The 17,586-nt window shown below is 40.8% G+C and overlaps 1 protein-coding gene across 4 annotated transcripts in view; it reads right to left on the reverse strand.

Moving 5' to 3' along the window:
- CACNA2D3 (calcium voltage-gated channel auxiliary subunit alpha2delta 3) overlaps positions 1 to 17,586 on the reverse strand; it is a 1,133,445-nt gene that overhangs the window by 257,707 nt on the left and 858,152 nt on the right. The window lies entirely within an intron of this gene.

A 17,586-nucleotide genomic window follows, 5' to 3' on the forward strand; every position in this document is an offset into this window, starting at 1 on the left:
CACAGCCACTAATGAGTGGATGGAGCTGTGCTCTGCAGCTCTGCAACTGAGCAGTTCTGGGCGACAACAGGAACAGCTGATTGGTGGAGGCGCCGAATGTCGCATCCCTACCGATCAGACATTGATGATCTATCGAAAGGATAGGCCATCAATGTTAAAGTAAAGGAAAATCCGTTTAATTTCCCTAACAGCACATGGATGACAACTTGGAGCCTATGTGAAAGTACAGGGATGACAACGTGAAGCCTATGTGAATGCACATGGATGACAACGTGGAGCTTATGTGAGAGCACACGGAGGACAACGTGGAACCTATGTGAAAGCACATTTAGGACAATGTGGAACCTATGTGAAAGCACATGGATGACAACGTGGAGCTTATGTGAGAGCACACGGAGGACAACGTGGAACCTATGTGAAAGCACATTTAGGACAATGTGGAGCCTATGTGAAAGCACATGGATGACAACGTGAAGGCTATGTGAAAGCACGTGGATGACAATGTGAAGCTTATGTGAATGCACACGGAGGACAACGTGAAGCCTATGTGAAAGCACGTGGATGACAACGTGGAGCTTATCTGAATGCACACGGAGGACAACGTGAAGCCTATGTGAATGCACATGTAGGACAACGTGGAGCTTATGTGAAAGCACATGGATGACAACGTGAAGCCTATGTGAAAGCACACGGAGGACAATGTGGAGCTTAAGTGAAAGCACACGGAGGACAATGTGAAGCCTTTGTGAAAGCACATGGATGACAATGTGGAGCTTATGTGAATGCACACGGAGGACAATGTGGAGCTTATGTGAAAGCACATGTAGGACAACGTGGAGCTTAAGTGAAAGCACATGGATGACAACATGGAGCCTATGTGAAATCACATGGATGACAACATGGAGCTTATGAGAAAATCACATGGATGAGAACGTGGAGCCTAAGTGAAAGTACATGGATGACAACGTAGAGCTTAAGTGAAAGCACATGGATGACAACGTGAAGCCTATGTGAAAGCACACGGAGGACAATGTGGAGCTTATGTGAAAGCGCATGGATGACAATGTGGAGCTTATGTGAAAGCACATGGATGACAATGTGAAGCCTATGTGAAAGCACATGGATGACAACGTGGAGCTTATCTGAATGCACACGGAGGACAACGTGAAGCCTATGTGAAAGCACATGCAGGACAACGTGAAACCTATGTGAAAGCACGTGGATGACAACGTGAAACCTATGTGAAAGTACATGGAGGACAACGTGAAACCTATGTGAAAGCACGTGGATGACAACGTGGAGCTTATCTGAATGCACACGGAGGACAACGTGAAGCCTATGTGAATGCACATGTAGGACAACGTGGAGCTTATGTGAAAGCACATGGATGACAACGTGAAGCCTATGTGAAAGCACACGGAGGACAATGTGGAGCTTAAGTGAAAGCACACGGAGGACAATGTGGAGCTTATGTGAAAGCGCATGGATGACAATGTGGAGCTTATGTGAAAGCACATGGATGACAATGTGAAGCCTATGTGAAAGCACATGGATGACAATGTGGAGCTTAAGTGAAAGCACATGGATGACAATGTGGAGCTTATGTGAAAGTACATGGATGACAACATGGAGCTTATGTGAAAGCACATGGATGACAATGTGGAGCCTATGTGAAAGCACATGGATGACAATGTGGAGCTTATGTGAAAGCACATGGATGACAATATGGAGCTTATGTGAAAGCACATGGATGACAATGTGGAGCTTATGTGAATGCACATGGATGACAATGTGGAGCCTATGTGAAAGCACATGGATGACAATGTGGAGCCTAAGTAAAAGTACATGGATCAGAACGTGGAGCCTGTGTGAATGCACATGGAGGACAACGTAGAGCTTAAGTGAAAATCACATGGATGAGAACGTGGAGCCTAAGTGAAAGTACATGGATGAGAACGTGGAGCCTAAGTGAAAGTACATGGATGAGAACGTGGAGCCTATGTGAAAGCACATGGATGACAATGTGGAGCCTAAGTGAAAGTACATGGATGAGAGCGTGGAGCCTGTGTGAATGCACATGGAGGACAACGTAGAGCTTAAGTGAAAATCACATGGATGAGAACGTGGAGCCTATGTGAAAGTACATGGATGAGAACGTGGAGCCTGTGTGAAAGCACAAGGATGACATGTGGGTCTGTACTTCCATATAAGCTCCACGTTCAGATCTCCTTGTTCTAGCTCAGCTTTTGCAAACAACCCAGGGAAAAATTAAAAAAATAATGAAATTAAAAAAATAGAAAAAATAAAATAAAATTAAAATTAGGATCAGTGATTTGGGGATAACAGTAAATTTAAATGCACTAGTTGGGAATTTTACGTGGAAATCAACACTTCACATTATTAGCATGCTGCAAGCTCCATCTACAGGCACAGAGAGAAGGATATGAACACATCTCTGCAGAATAAAGCCTCCTTAAGACTTTGGATCCATACTACAGGGTGCGCTGAGCGCTCCACCTGCACAGTATGTACCATGCAGCCATCCACAACTGACTATGATTAATGACCTCGGGATAGACTGTCACACTGAGGAACTCAGCTGTGCACCACACAAAAGAAGTGAAGCTGCTCCAGATCAATGGATCAGCTAAGTCATTCCAAACACTTCAGACAGATGCCACCATCATCCACAGTAAGGAGTTTAAACAGATCTACACAGGGTCAAAGGAAGATGCTGGTATCCCGTCTGCTTCCTAAATGTATCCCACACAAAGTAGTAGTTAAAGGTCTGTATGGTAACGTTTCTTATTGTGCTGTATTTTCTAATTCTACCAAGCAATCATGCCATACTTTAGACCTGATTTGAGCTAATTTGAGGTGGAACGGGAAGGACATGTACAGCGTTGCAAGTTGAAGAAGTTGGACCAACTTCTTCATCAGGTGAACCACAACATTGTTGGTCTCCTGATGAATAAGTTGATCCAAAGTTTAAACACGTTGAGAATAAACCACATGGTCTAATTGTTATCTCATCCTCTGGATTTCTCAAATACAGTACAGCAGCATAGACTACAACTACTATCCTCCACCTATTACTCTATACGGTGGGATCTCCCGACCTGAGGGTACTGCTGCAGCTATCAAATCTTAATTCCTCAGTTGTGGGGTAAACAACCTCAAAAGGGGAGCAATTCCTATATGATCCCAGGCACAGCCAATCGAGCTTCACCAAAATACCTTAAAGCTATCACATCATGTGGTATCGCAGAGCCATTCAGGAGACACTAACATAGCCAGTATAAAAGCTTAGACAGGGAATGCAGCACCATTTGATGGTGAATCTGAATTATGAGGGAATGCCATAGATCACAGCTTAGCCATAGAGATAGGAGGTGAAAGCCATAAACCACAGAACATATTTTACAGATATAGTGTGACAAGAAGTGTGAGGAATAGGCTGTTGGTTGCCACCAATTAGCATATACGGTGAGGTCACTTTGACATTACCAATGTCATGGATGACTTTGACAGAGAGGAGCGAGAAGACCATAGCATCTGATTTCTCCTACTCCTGCATGGACAGCTGTGCACTGTTAGCACTCCTATTCGCTATCAAATCTGGGTCCTGGCTACCACTGCACTTGTCAGAGCTAGCATATGCTGCATGGCTGGAGGTTGTTAGTGGTTGTTGTTGGAGAAGGTTTATCTGTCACTGTTGTTAGGTTTTGAGTGTATGATAATTCCCTTTCTACTCCTAGCCCCATCCTCCACTCCCCTCTGCATACCTTTCTTATATATGTGAGTATATTTGTATGTTTGATATTTTTCATTACACCTGTTCGTATTACCTTGTTAGTCTGGTTGGTGTATTACGGTACACTACTACTCCCCTTTTCCCTGGGTGGGGGAAGGGTACAGACTGAGGGCGGATTCAGGAGCTAAAGCAAGGTATGTGGCCCTGGCATCTTCACCTTCAGAAGTAATCCAGGGAACAGTGCAAGCTAGGGCACCCCTAGCATTAGGCACAAGGAAAGAACCCCTGGTCCCGGGACTCCCAACAACCAAGGTTGTGTTTGCAGTAAAGAGCTTAAAAAGTTTGGAAACAGTCCTAGGAAACCTAAACGTGTTATTACACTTATTTTCTTGGCAATTAGACACTTTGTAGTATTTTTGATAAGCAGCAAAACAACTCATTGTCAGTAAAATTTTAGGAAGAATTCGGAAAAGCTAGCAAATTTAAATTTGAAAAGATTAATTATTCTCTAATGTTAGCTTTATCCCTACTTTTTGCTGCTGCACGGTATATTCAGTAGATTAGGAAGAATTAGGGGACACAATTAATAGGACTGCAGGATCAGGCTGCGCAGGGTTAGTTTACAGCTCAGTTCGCTGTAATCTACACTTGCAGAGCGGCTGCGGACTCAAACAATAGGACATTTTTAATCATGACTATTCATAAACTTACTTTACTTTTCTTTTTTGATGCATTGGAGAAAAAAAAATGAAGAACTAGTTGGAGGACACAGCCATTGACTAGCAAGGGATTTGGGATTATAGAAATTTGGGGCAAACATAGAAATACTTGGTAAGGAAGAACACCCACAGACCAACGCTACCTACTAATGTTGTAATAACTAAAATATATAATAGCTAATTTTATTATTGTACAATAAAGCTTAATTTTTACTAGAATCGAAAATTTCTGGTTGGCAATTCACCGGAGCCAGCGCCAAGAGCGGGCAGTTATGTGACAACAAGTATGAGATTTGCATACTTCCATTCACATTCCAACTAGACGTAGTCAGCCTCATTCAATACACTTCCACTGAGTAAGGGCGTTCAAGTCTAGTCGGTACATGACTGCATGTATGCAAATAATATACTTGCGCTCACGCAGCCGTCTTCTTCTAGTCGTGGCACCGGAGAATCCTCACAGCAAGAAATGCGCAGACTGTGATGATTCACAAGTCTGCAGTCAAATAAAATGACTGCAGACTTGTAACCTAAGACCAGACAACCCCCTTAAAAGAGGCCATTGAAATTTTTTAGGATTACCGGTAATAACCATACCATAATGTTGTCCTTGTATTTGAGATTAGTTATTAATATTTTTTTTTTACCTTAAGCTTTAACTCTTATTTCTTTATGTAGAAGATTGTGTCTCCAGCTCTGTAGCTCTCCATATGCATGGCTTCTTTTTGGCAAACGCGCATGCGCAGGTCAAACAGGGCGTATGTATTTTAGAAATTAACACTGTCCCTAGTGTTTGCCATTTTGTGATGGTATCCCAGCAGTGCGGATACATACTTATGCTAGAGCACATGCACACTTTTAGATACAGGAACGAGTCTCTTCAGATTGGACGCCCCATGCATGTCCCCGACAATTATTTGTTAGCGTCTCCAACTGAATAGCAATAAGTTAGAGGCTCAACCCTATAGACTGCCAGAACATTCTGCAATTTTTTTGTTTCCATTTTGTTATCATTTTGTCATGATGACTTACTATGAGTGTGGTTTATTTGCTTGTGTCGGATGTTAGTATATTAATGTTTTTCAATTTTTTTTGTATTTGAGCCTTTTATGTTTGCCTAAATTTTTGATCCCTTGTTTCTTTATTTAAACCATGTCAGTCTATTTAGACAATTTGCCTTGTCTTTGCATCCAAACAGCCTTATTTTCAAGGCATTAAAATGGATGCCGTGCATCTCATTCAATGGCCACATGCATCTGTCCCAGTGAGATGTGACAAAACATCGGATCAGAATTGGATCAATGTTAATCTATGGAGCTGTTCACATGTCCGATATTTTCCTCGGACAGAGCCAGTCGGGGCAAAAAAAAAAATTTCTGCATGCCCGTGTTTGATCCAATATTGAGATCACACTCAGCCGTGCAAAATAACGAGCCCGTAGGAAACATCGGATTGCTCTCAGATGACATGATTTCCACAGACTGACAGAATGGAGAAGATGGAAACACATTTTTCTCCATATTCTCCTCATCTGAGTGAATTGGATCACACTGTGATCACCCTCCGATCAAACTGTTATCAGAGTTTGATCAGAGTGTAATTTACATAATCGGCATAATTCTCTCAAATGAGAGAATACACGATCATCTGCCCCTTCCCCCGCAAACACTAGTGCCCAGATTTGTAGGATTTTTTTTTCCTTTTTAATTCGACATATAAAAGCAGAAGTCACATGTGTGATCGATGTCCGTTGAGGAAATACCGTTTTGTTGAGTTTACTGTGAAACATTTTGAATATTAGATCTGCTGCAAATCTGCATCATGTGCGATATGATGTTCTGCATCAGCTGTGGCACGGTACTGCGTGGTACACAATGAAATATGCTCTTTTAAAGAGATGTGTATTTATTTCATACATTGTATAATCAAACAATTCTTGGTTTGATAGAACATCGTAGTACAACAATCTCATCACTCCTTGATCTCCACTTCCTGTCCAGCTGCCATGAAACGACACATACAGATTACATGGTTTAGCTTTCCGCCCAATGCACCCGTCATATTCATAGCAAAGACCTTCAAATAATTATTGCAGATCTTCATGGTAACAGAACCTCCATCTATTACTTGTCTTTCTAAATACTTCCACCATACAGCACCTTGAGGAAAGGGCAACTTGAAAATGCTTTGCTACCTTCTTATAGCCTTCTCCTGCTTTGTGGGCCTCCACCATTTTCATTTTCAGATTTCTAGGCAGCAGCTTAGAAGAACCCATGGCTGCAGTTTTTTGGCACAAGGTTAGATGAGGCTGGGTTTTTATAAAGCTGGGATATTTACGTCACCTGGCTTTTCCTAACGATGACGGTGAACAAGCCATAACACTAACAGGCTAATTAAGGTCTGAAACCTTGGTCAACATTATCTGAGCACACAAATCACCAAGGGTTCCTCAACTTTTGCATCAGCCCATTCTCCTTTTTGTAATTTTTTAAATGTAAAAAATTACTATATATATATATATATATATATATATATATATATATATATATATATATGTATGTGTGTGTATATATATATATATACAGTGGGGCAAAAAAGTATTTAGTCAGTCAGCAATAGTGCAAGTTCCACCACTTAAAAAGATGACAGGCGTCTGTAATTTACATCATAGGTAGACCTCAACTATGGACAAACTGAGAAAAAAAAAATCCAGAAAATCACATTGTCTGTTTTTTTAACAATTTATTTGCATATTATGGTGGAAAATAAGTATTTGGTCAGAAACAAACAATCAAGATTTCTGGCTCTCACAGACCTGTAACTTCTTCTTTAAGAGTCTCCTCTTTCCTCCACTCATTACCTGTAGTAATGGCACCTGTTTAAACTTGTTATCAGTATAAAAAGACACCTGTGCACACCCTCAAACAGTCTGACTCCAAACTCCACTATGGCGAAGACCAAAGAGCTGTCAAAGGACACCAGAAACAAAATTGTAGCCCTGCACCAGGCTGGGAAGACTGAATCTGCAATAGCCAACCAGCTTGGAGTGAAGAAATCAACAGTGGGAGCAATAATTAGAAAATGGAAGACATACAAGACCACTGATAATCTCCCTCGATCTGGGGCTCCATGCAAAATCCCACCCTGTGGGGTCAGAATGATCACAAGAACGGTGAGCAAAAATCCCAGAACCACGCGGGGGGACCTAGTGAATGAACTGCAGAGAGCTGGGACCAATGTAACAAGGCCTACCATAAGTAACACACTACGCCACCATGGACTCAGATCCTGCAGTGCCAGACGTGTCCCACTGCTTAAGCCAGTACATGTCCGGGCCCGTCTGAAGTTTGCTAGAAAGCATTTGGATGATCCAGAGGAGTTTTGGGAGAATGTCCTATGGTCTGATGAAACCAAACTGGAACTGTTTGGTAGAAACACAACTTGTCGTGTTTGAAGGAAAAAGAATACTGAGTTGCATCCATCAAACACCATACCTACTGTAAAGCATGGTGGTGGAAACATCATGCTTTGGGGCTGTTTCTCTGCAAAGGGGCCAGGACGACTGATCCGGGTACATGAAAGAATGAATGGGGCCATGTATCGTGAGATTTTGAGTGCAAACCTCCTTCCATCAGCAAGGGCATTGAAGATGAAACGTGGCTGGGTTTTTCAACATGACAATGATCCAAAGCACACCGCCAGGGCAACGAAGGAGTGGCTTCGTAAGAAGCATTTCAAGGTCCTGTAGTGGCCTAGCCAGTCTCCAGATCTCAACCCTATAGAAAGCCTTTGGAGGGAGTTGAAAGTCCGTGTTGCCAAGCGAAAAGCCAAAAACATCACTGCTCTAGAGGAGATCTGCATGGAGGAATGGGCCAACATACCAACAACAGTGTGTGGCAACCTTGTGAAGACTTACAGAAAACGTTTGACCTCTGTCATTGCCAACAAAGGATATATTACAAAGTATTGAGATGAAATTTTGTTTCTGACCAAATACTTATTTTCCACCATAATATGCAAATAAATTGTTAAAAAAACAGACAATGTGATTTTCTGGATTTTTTTTTCTCAGTTTGTCTCCCATAGTTGAGGTCTACCTATGATGTAAATTACAGACGCCTCTCATCTTTTTAAGTGGTGGAACTTGCACTATTGCTGACTGACTAAATACTTTTTTGCCCCACTGTATATATATATATATATTGCCTAACCGACGAAGGAAATGTGTCATCTTTAACTATAGGTCTTTTAGAGATCATTTCACCTTCGACTTGCTTAACTGTTCACCGTAACAGAAACTTTGACCAGGGGTGCCCAAATTTTTACATGCCACTGTATTAGATGACTGTCAGGCAAACAATGTTTTAGCCAATCGTTAGCTAACGAGTGCTTGTTCAGCAGAGTGTTCTCTATGAGAAAGCCATTGACAGGCATTTCTGTCATCGGGAGATCAAAGCATTCGGCAGTCCAAAATCGAAAATTCTCACTTGGCACCTCTACATGCCTTAGCGTGTCGGCGGGATTGGCCAACATTACTCTAGTATGTATGGAGTCCTTTAGACTCTACTTACATCTACATCGTAGATTTGTTCATAAAGAAAGCCAAAACCATCTGCACACGATGGACCCCACTGATTTGCAGCATCAAAATTGGCAAAATTTGCATGGAGGTTAGCAATGAGCCCTCTATACCTAGATTCGGATTGCATCGATTTTTGCTGTTGTAATTAATTTGAGCTCTAGTAAATAAAATAGAAAAGTGGAATGACATGTTTTTTTTTCCGTTTTGTCTATAACCTCTTGTTATGTCTTTCCATGGTCAGATATTTACAGTTATGCAACTTTTCATGGAAGCCCAAATAGATGACTAATGTGACACTGTCACTTAATGTTGATTATTGTGATTGCCTAAATCAAGGGTTCTTTCTCCTTCCAGTGCGTGATTTGCTCCAGGCTCTATAATCACTAATTACTGTTGAGGCTTGTCAGAAAACAAACACAGGAATAGGCCTGAGTTCAGATGGCAAAAGATGACAAAAAATACAGAGACTGGCCAAAGGCTTGATTTCTAATGCTTTCCACATTTGTCCTGTTTTTATGCTCAGGCGACACTTTGTTTTGTATCCTAATAATGAGAAAATTCTGTTGACTTTTCTTAGGTTTTAACTATTCACGATTGTTGATTGTGTTTTAATCACCATCTTGTTGTGTTTATGAAAGGTTTTCGATAAGACGACAATTTCTTTTATGGTTTTGAGACAATTTTAAACAGGATTTCCACTTTTCCTTTGCTTTATGGCCAGAATAATATTTACAAGAGCTTCTGGCTGCGAGGAGAATATTAAACACACATACAATACTTGTTAATTAAGAAAAGACTGGAACAAATACGACATGGAAAAACTGGCCCATAGCCACAATAAAGCTCAGCTTGTTTTATTCAGGATCTTTTTAAAAAGGATTTCCACTACACCTAACATAGTATTGGGGTCTATCAATTTTAGATAGGTGGCAGTCCGACCGCACAGCTCTGTTACACAGGTACTGCCGATCAGCTCCTATCCATGAGCCTGGTGTCGAACCCCTACCATTTGATTTTGATGACCTAAATCAAACCAGACATTTCACTGGAAGGAAAGGTCACCAAGCTATGACTTGCCTACTTCTAACACATCATACGAAGAGAGTAATCAATGGAGAAGGAAAGAATAGAAAGAATTCTTCATGGTCGGAAGAATAGAAGGAACAAGACGAAGAGAAACACCAGTAGACCGATGGTTTCATACTTTCAACAAAATGGCAGACAAGACCCTGTTGGACCTATCTAGGCTTGTACAAGGTCGATCTTCCTACAGAGCGTTCAACCATCAGGTTGCCACGGTTCGCGATGGAGCCAAAGGCCGGTAAATAATATAATAATAAAAATGCTAAGAGTAGATCATCAAAATGATTCTAGAGGAAAACCCCTTGGGAAAATTAAACTTAATGATTTTTAATATTTTAAATGGAAAGTGTCATAATCATTTACATTTTTGTGAAATGCGTTTTTTTTTAATTCTTTTTTTATAGATGAATTTTCAGCAGTCTCATTATCATTACTTACAGTATCATAAAGAAAGGTATGATAACTATAGACAGTAGACCAAGTAGGGTTGACCATTCACATCGACCTACCTTCACACATCAGCTATTTTCAGATTAGAGCATGCCCATAAAATATTTCAACAGGGTCAGATACATTCTATGGCTGCTGAAAACAACAAGTGAAAGTTGCAATACTTGTAACTATATATATATATATGTATATATATATATATATATATATATATAAAGGCAAAAATTATGCAACTACAGAAACTGAGCTGATGAGAAACTATCTAACCTTGGATGGGTTCACATAGCATTTTTTCTTACATTCAGTGGCCTCGTCAGGGCTTACGTACGTGGATGACGCGTCTTATCCTTCCAATCTTGCTCCTATGCAGGCATTCTTCCCCCTGCCCTGCTGAGGGTGGAGCAAAGTATTGTAATGCTCATGCGCCAGTTTTGCTTCCGGGTCATTGGCAGTTTTGTACCTTCCCCCGGCGCATGACTTATAGGACTTTGCTCTAACCTTCGCAGGGCAGAGTGAAAAATGCCTGCACAGGAGCAAGATCGAGAGCGCTGTGCGGATGACGTACAATACGTCATCCATGTTGAGAAAGGTAGGTTTTAATGTAAATAGCTTAAATGCTAGAGTAATAAAGATTACAGTCGTTTAATTAACCCCTTAATGACAGCCAATACGCCTTTTTACTGACCTTATGTATAAGAGAATAGCCTCCCCATACAGGTAACAATCCAGCATCCGTCGGTTGTGCACTATAGCTGACAACTTTCTGCATCAGCCACGATCAGTGTTTGCACCGTCCAAATCTGTTTAACCCCTTAGATGCTGCTGTAAATAGTGACTACATCATTATATATGGTTAACCCTAGAACGCATGACCATCAAAATTTACACTTTCACATACCTGGGGCCTTTTAGGCCCGTGTGCAAATAACGTGGAATGACTCAAATAAAAATATTTTTTCAAAGTTTATTTGAAATTGCAAAGTAAGGATGCATTCCCACTAGCGGCGCTGGGGTCCGCCAGGAGGGGATCCGTAATGTATCTGACCTCCTGGTGACCCCAGCTAAGGAGCGTACAGATACGCTCAGATTTCCTTTCCTGGACAAATATAACAATGCTTTCTTTTTTTTCTTTCTCTTGGCTCTGGATGTTCCTGAAAATGTGTACCACATCGGATCATAGCTTCCGTAGTTTGCCTTTGCAAGCATTTTGTGCTGCTTCGCTCCATCATGGTAGGCATTAAAAGTTCATAGCAAATTTCCGTCAAGAATAGACGTCTCTTGTCCTTCCTGTTGGCGTGGAATTCTGGATGAGTTTCACTATAAAGGCAATATTAGCATATAGTTCCTCTTTTGTTATATTTTTACATCTTTTTTTTATCTTACTGAAGCGATACGTTTTCCTTTAGTACACAAAACTACCTCATCTACAATATCATTTGAAAAAAATGTACAGAAAAATCTCTTGTAATCACATGTAAACCTAGAACGAGCCTAAAAAGCCCCAGGTATGTGAATATGGGGTATTCCCAAAAAAGAGTTGTTATACCGAAATGCCTGTAATATACAAATATATGAACAACTGGAAATTACTAACAACTATATACCTGAGGAATACCTAGATTTTCAGAATTTTAACTAAAGTAATCTTGCAGAAAATGGAAATCAATTAACCTAGCAGGCCTGCGAGGCCCCCGCTATGCGTTCTAGGGTTAACAGAGTGTGGGGGCTTCCTCTTTATCCCAATTGGTGCCCTCAAATCATGATTGTGTGGTCCTGATGTTTGCCATGGCAATTCATGACCAAATAGCGGCCTTACAGTCTGACGGCTGTAGTAATCTGTTCAGAAGTTAGAGGCATTTAGGTGGTAAAAATACACATTTTCATTTCTGTCATGTCACTTTGCATTAATTCCTGTAAAGCACCTGAAGGGTTAATAAACTACCTGACAGCAGTTTTTGATATGTCAGGTGGTGCTGTTTTTAAAATGGTGTCACTTTTGGGGGTTTCCCAATATATGGGACCCCTAAAGTCACTTCAAACATGGATAAGTCCCTAAAAAAATAAATTTAGTAAATTTCCTTGAAAAAATGAAAAATTGCTGCTACATTTTTAAACTTTGCAAATAGCTATGGAGTATATCCACTAAATTAAAACATCCCTCAGGGTTTCTGAGGGATGTTATTCTGGATTATGTCAATGAGAATAACTGTTTAACTCCATATCAGCATGGGTTTATGAGAAATCGCTCCTGTCAAACCAATCTAATCAGTTTTTATGAAGAGGTAAGCTATAGACTGGACCACGGTGAGTCATTGGACGTGGTATATCTTGATTTTTCCAAAGCGTTTGATACCGTGCCGCACAAGAGGTTGGTACACAAAATGAGAATGCTTGGTCTGGGGGAAAATGTGTGTAAATGGGTTAGTAACTGGCTTAGTGATAGAAAGCAGAGGGTGGTTATAAATGGTATAGTCTCTAACTGGGTCGCTGTGACCAGTGGGGTACCGCAGGGGTCAGTATTGGGACCTGTTCTCTTCAACATATTCATTAATGATCTGGTAGAAGGTTTACACAGTAAAATATCGATATTTGCAGATGATACAAAACTATGTAAAGCAGTTAATACAAGAGAAGATAGTATTCTGCTACAGATGGATCTGGATAAGTTGGAAACTTGGGCTGAAAGGTGGCAGATGAGGTTTAACAATGATAAATGTAAGGTTATACACATGGGAAGAAGGAATCAATGTCACCATTACACACTGAATGGGAAACCACTGGGTAAATCTGACAGGGAGAAGGACTTGGGGATCCTAGTTAATGATAAACTTACCTGGAGCAGCCAGTGCCAGGCAGCAGCTGCCAAGGCAAACAGGATCATGGGGTGCATTAAAAGAGGTCTGGATACACATGATGAGAGCATTATACTGCCTCTGTACAAATCCCTAGTTAGACCGCACATGGAGTACTGTGTCCAGTTTTGGGCACCGGTGCTCAGGAAGGATATAATGGAACTAGAGAGAGTACAAAGGAGGGCAACAAAATTAATAAAGGGGATGGGAGAACTACAATACCCAGATAGATTAGCGAAATTAGGATTATTTAGTCTAGAAAAAAGACGACTGAGGGGCGATCTAATAACCATGTATAAGTATATAAGGGGACAATACAAATATCTCGCTGAGGATCTGTTTATACCAAGGAAGGTGACGGGCACAGGGGGACATTCTTTGCGTCTGGAGAGAAGGTTTTTCCACCAACATAGAAGAGGATTCTTTACTGTTAGGGCAGTGAGAATCTGGAATTGCTTGCCTGAGGAGGTGGTGATGGCGAACTCAGTCGAGGGGTTCAAGAGAGGCCTGGATGTCTTCCTGGAGCAGAACAATATTGTATCATACAATTAGGTTCTGTAGAAGGACGTAGATCTGGGGATTTATTATGATGGAATATAGGCTGAACTGGATGGACAAATGTCTTTTTTCGGCCTTACTAACTATGTTACTATGTTACTATAACCTTTAATAAACATGGGTAAAAACTCGAATCTAAACAATAACACATACACGAACAATACAAACGTGCTCAGGTGAACCAGTGCTCAAGATAAAAAATTGGATCAGTCTTACCAATTTGGACGGACACATGAGAGGATCCCTCAAAGTTCACAAGGGTAGTAGTTCCCAGTGCTAAAGGCCAAGGGTAAGACTGATCCAATTTTTTATCTTGAGCACTGGTTCACCTGAGCACGTTTGTATTGTTCGTGTATGTGTTATTGTTTAGATTCGAGTTTTTACCCATGTTTATTAAAGGTTATGTTTTAATTTAGTGGATATCCTCCATAGCTATTTGCAATATTTGTCCTGAGGGTACAGACAGGGCTGTTTTTTGTATACAGGCCTTTGCTTGTCTTACATTTTTAAACCTCCTAAAATGCTAAAAAAAATAAAATAACATTTTACAAATGGTGCTGATGTAAAGCCGACATGTGGGAAATGTTATTTATTAATGGTTTGCTGTGGTATGACTATCTGGATTAAAGGGATAATCATTCAAATTTAGAAAATTGCAAATTTTTTAACATTTTTCTCAAATTTTTGATATTTTTTATAAATATACACAAAACACATTGACCTAAATTTACCATTATCATAAAGTATAATGTGTCACTAAAAAAAAAACAGTCTCAAAATCACTCTGATTTGTTGAAGCGTTGCAGTTATTACCAGATAAAGTGACACTGGGCTCCGTCACTAGGGGGTTAAATAATTCATTGCTAACTAAAAAGGATATTGTTCCTGAACTTCCTGAATATTTAGTTCAAGAGTTGATTGGCTTTCTCCACTGTTGCAACCATTCAGCTCATGCTAATGAGCTAATTTACATGACATGATCCACCACAGTTACCTCAATGGGCCTGTGCTTTCTCCGGTGTGTCCTAGATGGAAGTAAATCATTGCTGTCATGTTTCATTAATCCTAAAGAATTGTGTTACATCCAGACCTCTCCTCCTATCCTTGTACAGGAATTGCTTACAATGTCCATGCATTATTCAAGATATCAGGAGTCAACTGTGAGAATAAGACCATCAGCCTGATACAAACAATGTGGTACGTCTGCTCAACTTCCTTTGACTGACTCGGTGGATGCTGCCACTTAAGATTTTAGCGGTCTCGGTGATACGATACAAGAAACCAAAATGGTTAACATATATGATACTTCATGAACTGAATGATTTAAGGACAGTATTAACCTCTTTATGTTATTTTCAGCTTTGAGAATCAAACTAAATGTTACTGTTTCATATCTTGGATTTCCAGAATTTGTAAATCTGTCAATGTAGTCTTTTGTTTCATGCGAGATAAACTTACCCTTTAAATTTACCATTTTAGGCTATATGTACATTATTGTGTCAACTACATTTTAGAATTAAAAAAAAAAGACTCGTGACGATCTTGAAAAATAAAAAAAACTTGTGCTCATATACCTGACCACATGACGCCTTTTCTTCCATGGTCTCCTTGTTTCCTCTTCCAGTGGGTGGGTCAGACGTGGTTGCTGATTGGATGCTGCAGTCCCCTGATGTCCGCCACTGGAAGGAGATTGGCTGCTACGATCCCCTGATGTCCCCCACTGGAAGAGGATTGGTGCTTCAGTCCCCTAATGTCCGCCACTGGAAGAGGATTGGCTGCTATGGCCTCCTGATGTCCCCCACTGGAAGAGGATTGGCTGCTACAGTCCCCCGATGTCCATCACTGGAAGAGGATTGATGCTGTAGTCCCCTAATGTCCACCACTGGAAGAGGATTGGTGCTGCAGTCCCCTAATGTCCACCACTGGAAGAGGATTGGCTGCTACAGCACGCGATGTCCTCCACTGGAAGAGGATTGGTGCTACAGTCCCCTGATGTCCCCCACTGGAAGAGGATTGGTGCTACAGTCCCCTGATGTCCCCCACTGGAAGAAGATTGGTGCTACAGTCCCCTGATGTCCACCACTGGAAGAGGATTGGTGCTGCAGTCCCCTAATGTCCACCACTGGAAGAGGATTGGCTGCTACAGTCCCCCGATGTCCACCACTGGAAGAGGATTGGTGCTGCAGTCTCCTAATGTCTGCCACTGGAAGAGGACGTGTTGGGATGGGTGGAGAACACCGGTAGCAGTACAAAGGAGAGACAGGAATGTGGTAGGTAACTATGGGGTCAATTCATTAAAGCTTTTCTGCCAGTATTATGTTGAGAAAAAGCTATGACAAGCCACATAATTTTGGTGCAACTTTCGGCTGTGCTAAAGTTATACAACTTTTGACGCTCTCATGCCATTTTCGATCAGCTTCGACAAAGTAGATGAAGTTGGGTCGGGGCGAGGGGACGTAACAACCTCCGATCGTCAAATACATGACGAGCGACGGTGTTCACTAAGTCACAGATCTTACTCTGGTAAGGACTGTAGCACAATTTGTGGCAAGGTACACACAGAGATGCACAGCACTCGTGTGGCACGTATGCCTCTTCATAAATAAGGAGCATCTAACTACAGCCCATCTCCTCATCAAGACTGGCTTGAACAATGCAGGTCTTGATGTGTCAGACCCTATGTGCTTTTTTAATTTTAGAACCCCCATGTGCCTTGTTTTAGACTGCTAAAAAGTAGTGGACAAACCTTTTCATTTGTAGTCCATTGTATTGGAGGGGGCAAGTATATGTCTTACCTTAGTTGTTACTTATCTGCAAAATTAGCAGTAATTCAGGTGGGGTATTCAGTATTCATATGTGATCTCCATAGTACAATCACTCAAAACAAATAAAGAAACAAACGTGCTATGCAGATTCCCAGTTTTCCTAGTTGAGCGATGACAAAAGAATGGGGCACTCCCAAAAAATTCAACAAATGCCATAACTGCATATTACTTATGAATAAGGATTTTAAAATACTGAGGTTATTACAGATCTTGCATCTTCGGAGACCGGATAGACGATAATGATTTTTTTGTTGGGTATTTCTTCTTTGTTTTAAATCATGAATCTTGAATGGTTGCAGTCACTCATTTGTATCATTGCAGAAATTTTGATCAGAGTCATATTTTTTTTTAATAAAATATGAAACTGTAATTCTGCAGCAATGGAAAATGAGGTTAAACTTGGAGCAAGTCATTGTGCAACACAGTAGTCAGACAATCTGCAATTCAGCTGTACTTTTTTATGTACAAATAAATTACAGAACATATTGTTCAGTGGTTTATGAACCATGTAATTTGAGGGGTCTCCTAACTAGTAATTTGGTAATATGAAATATTGAGATGTCTTTGTAATTGCATTGGTGAAACACTCCCAGGTTTAAGGCACTAAACCGCTGTATTGCAAGCACCGTCATTATTAAATGAATCACTTGTACGCGGCCAAAAGTAACGTTGGGTTTACCAGACCAATACAGATGAGAATTGTTTTCCGGTAAAGTTTTAGCATTGGATAAAAAGACTCCTGTGTGTGGCATTCATGAACCCA

Source organism: Ranitomeya imitator, chromosome 8, assembly GCF_032444005.1.
Source record: "Ranitomeya imitator isolate aRanImi1 chromosome 8, aRanImi1.pri, whole genome shotgun sequence".
Classification (NCBI taxonomy): domain Eukaryota; kingdom Metazoa; phylum Chordata; class Amphibia; order Anura; family Dendrobatidae; genus Ranitomeya; species Ranitomeya imitator.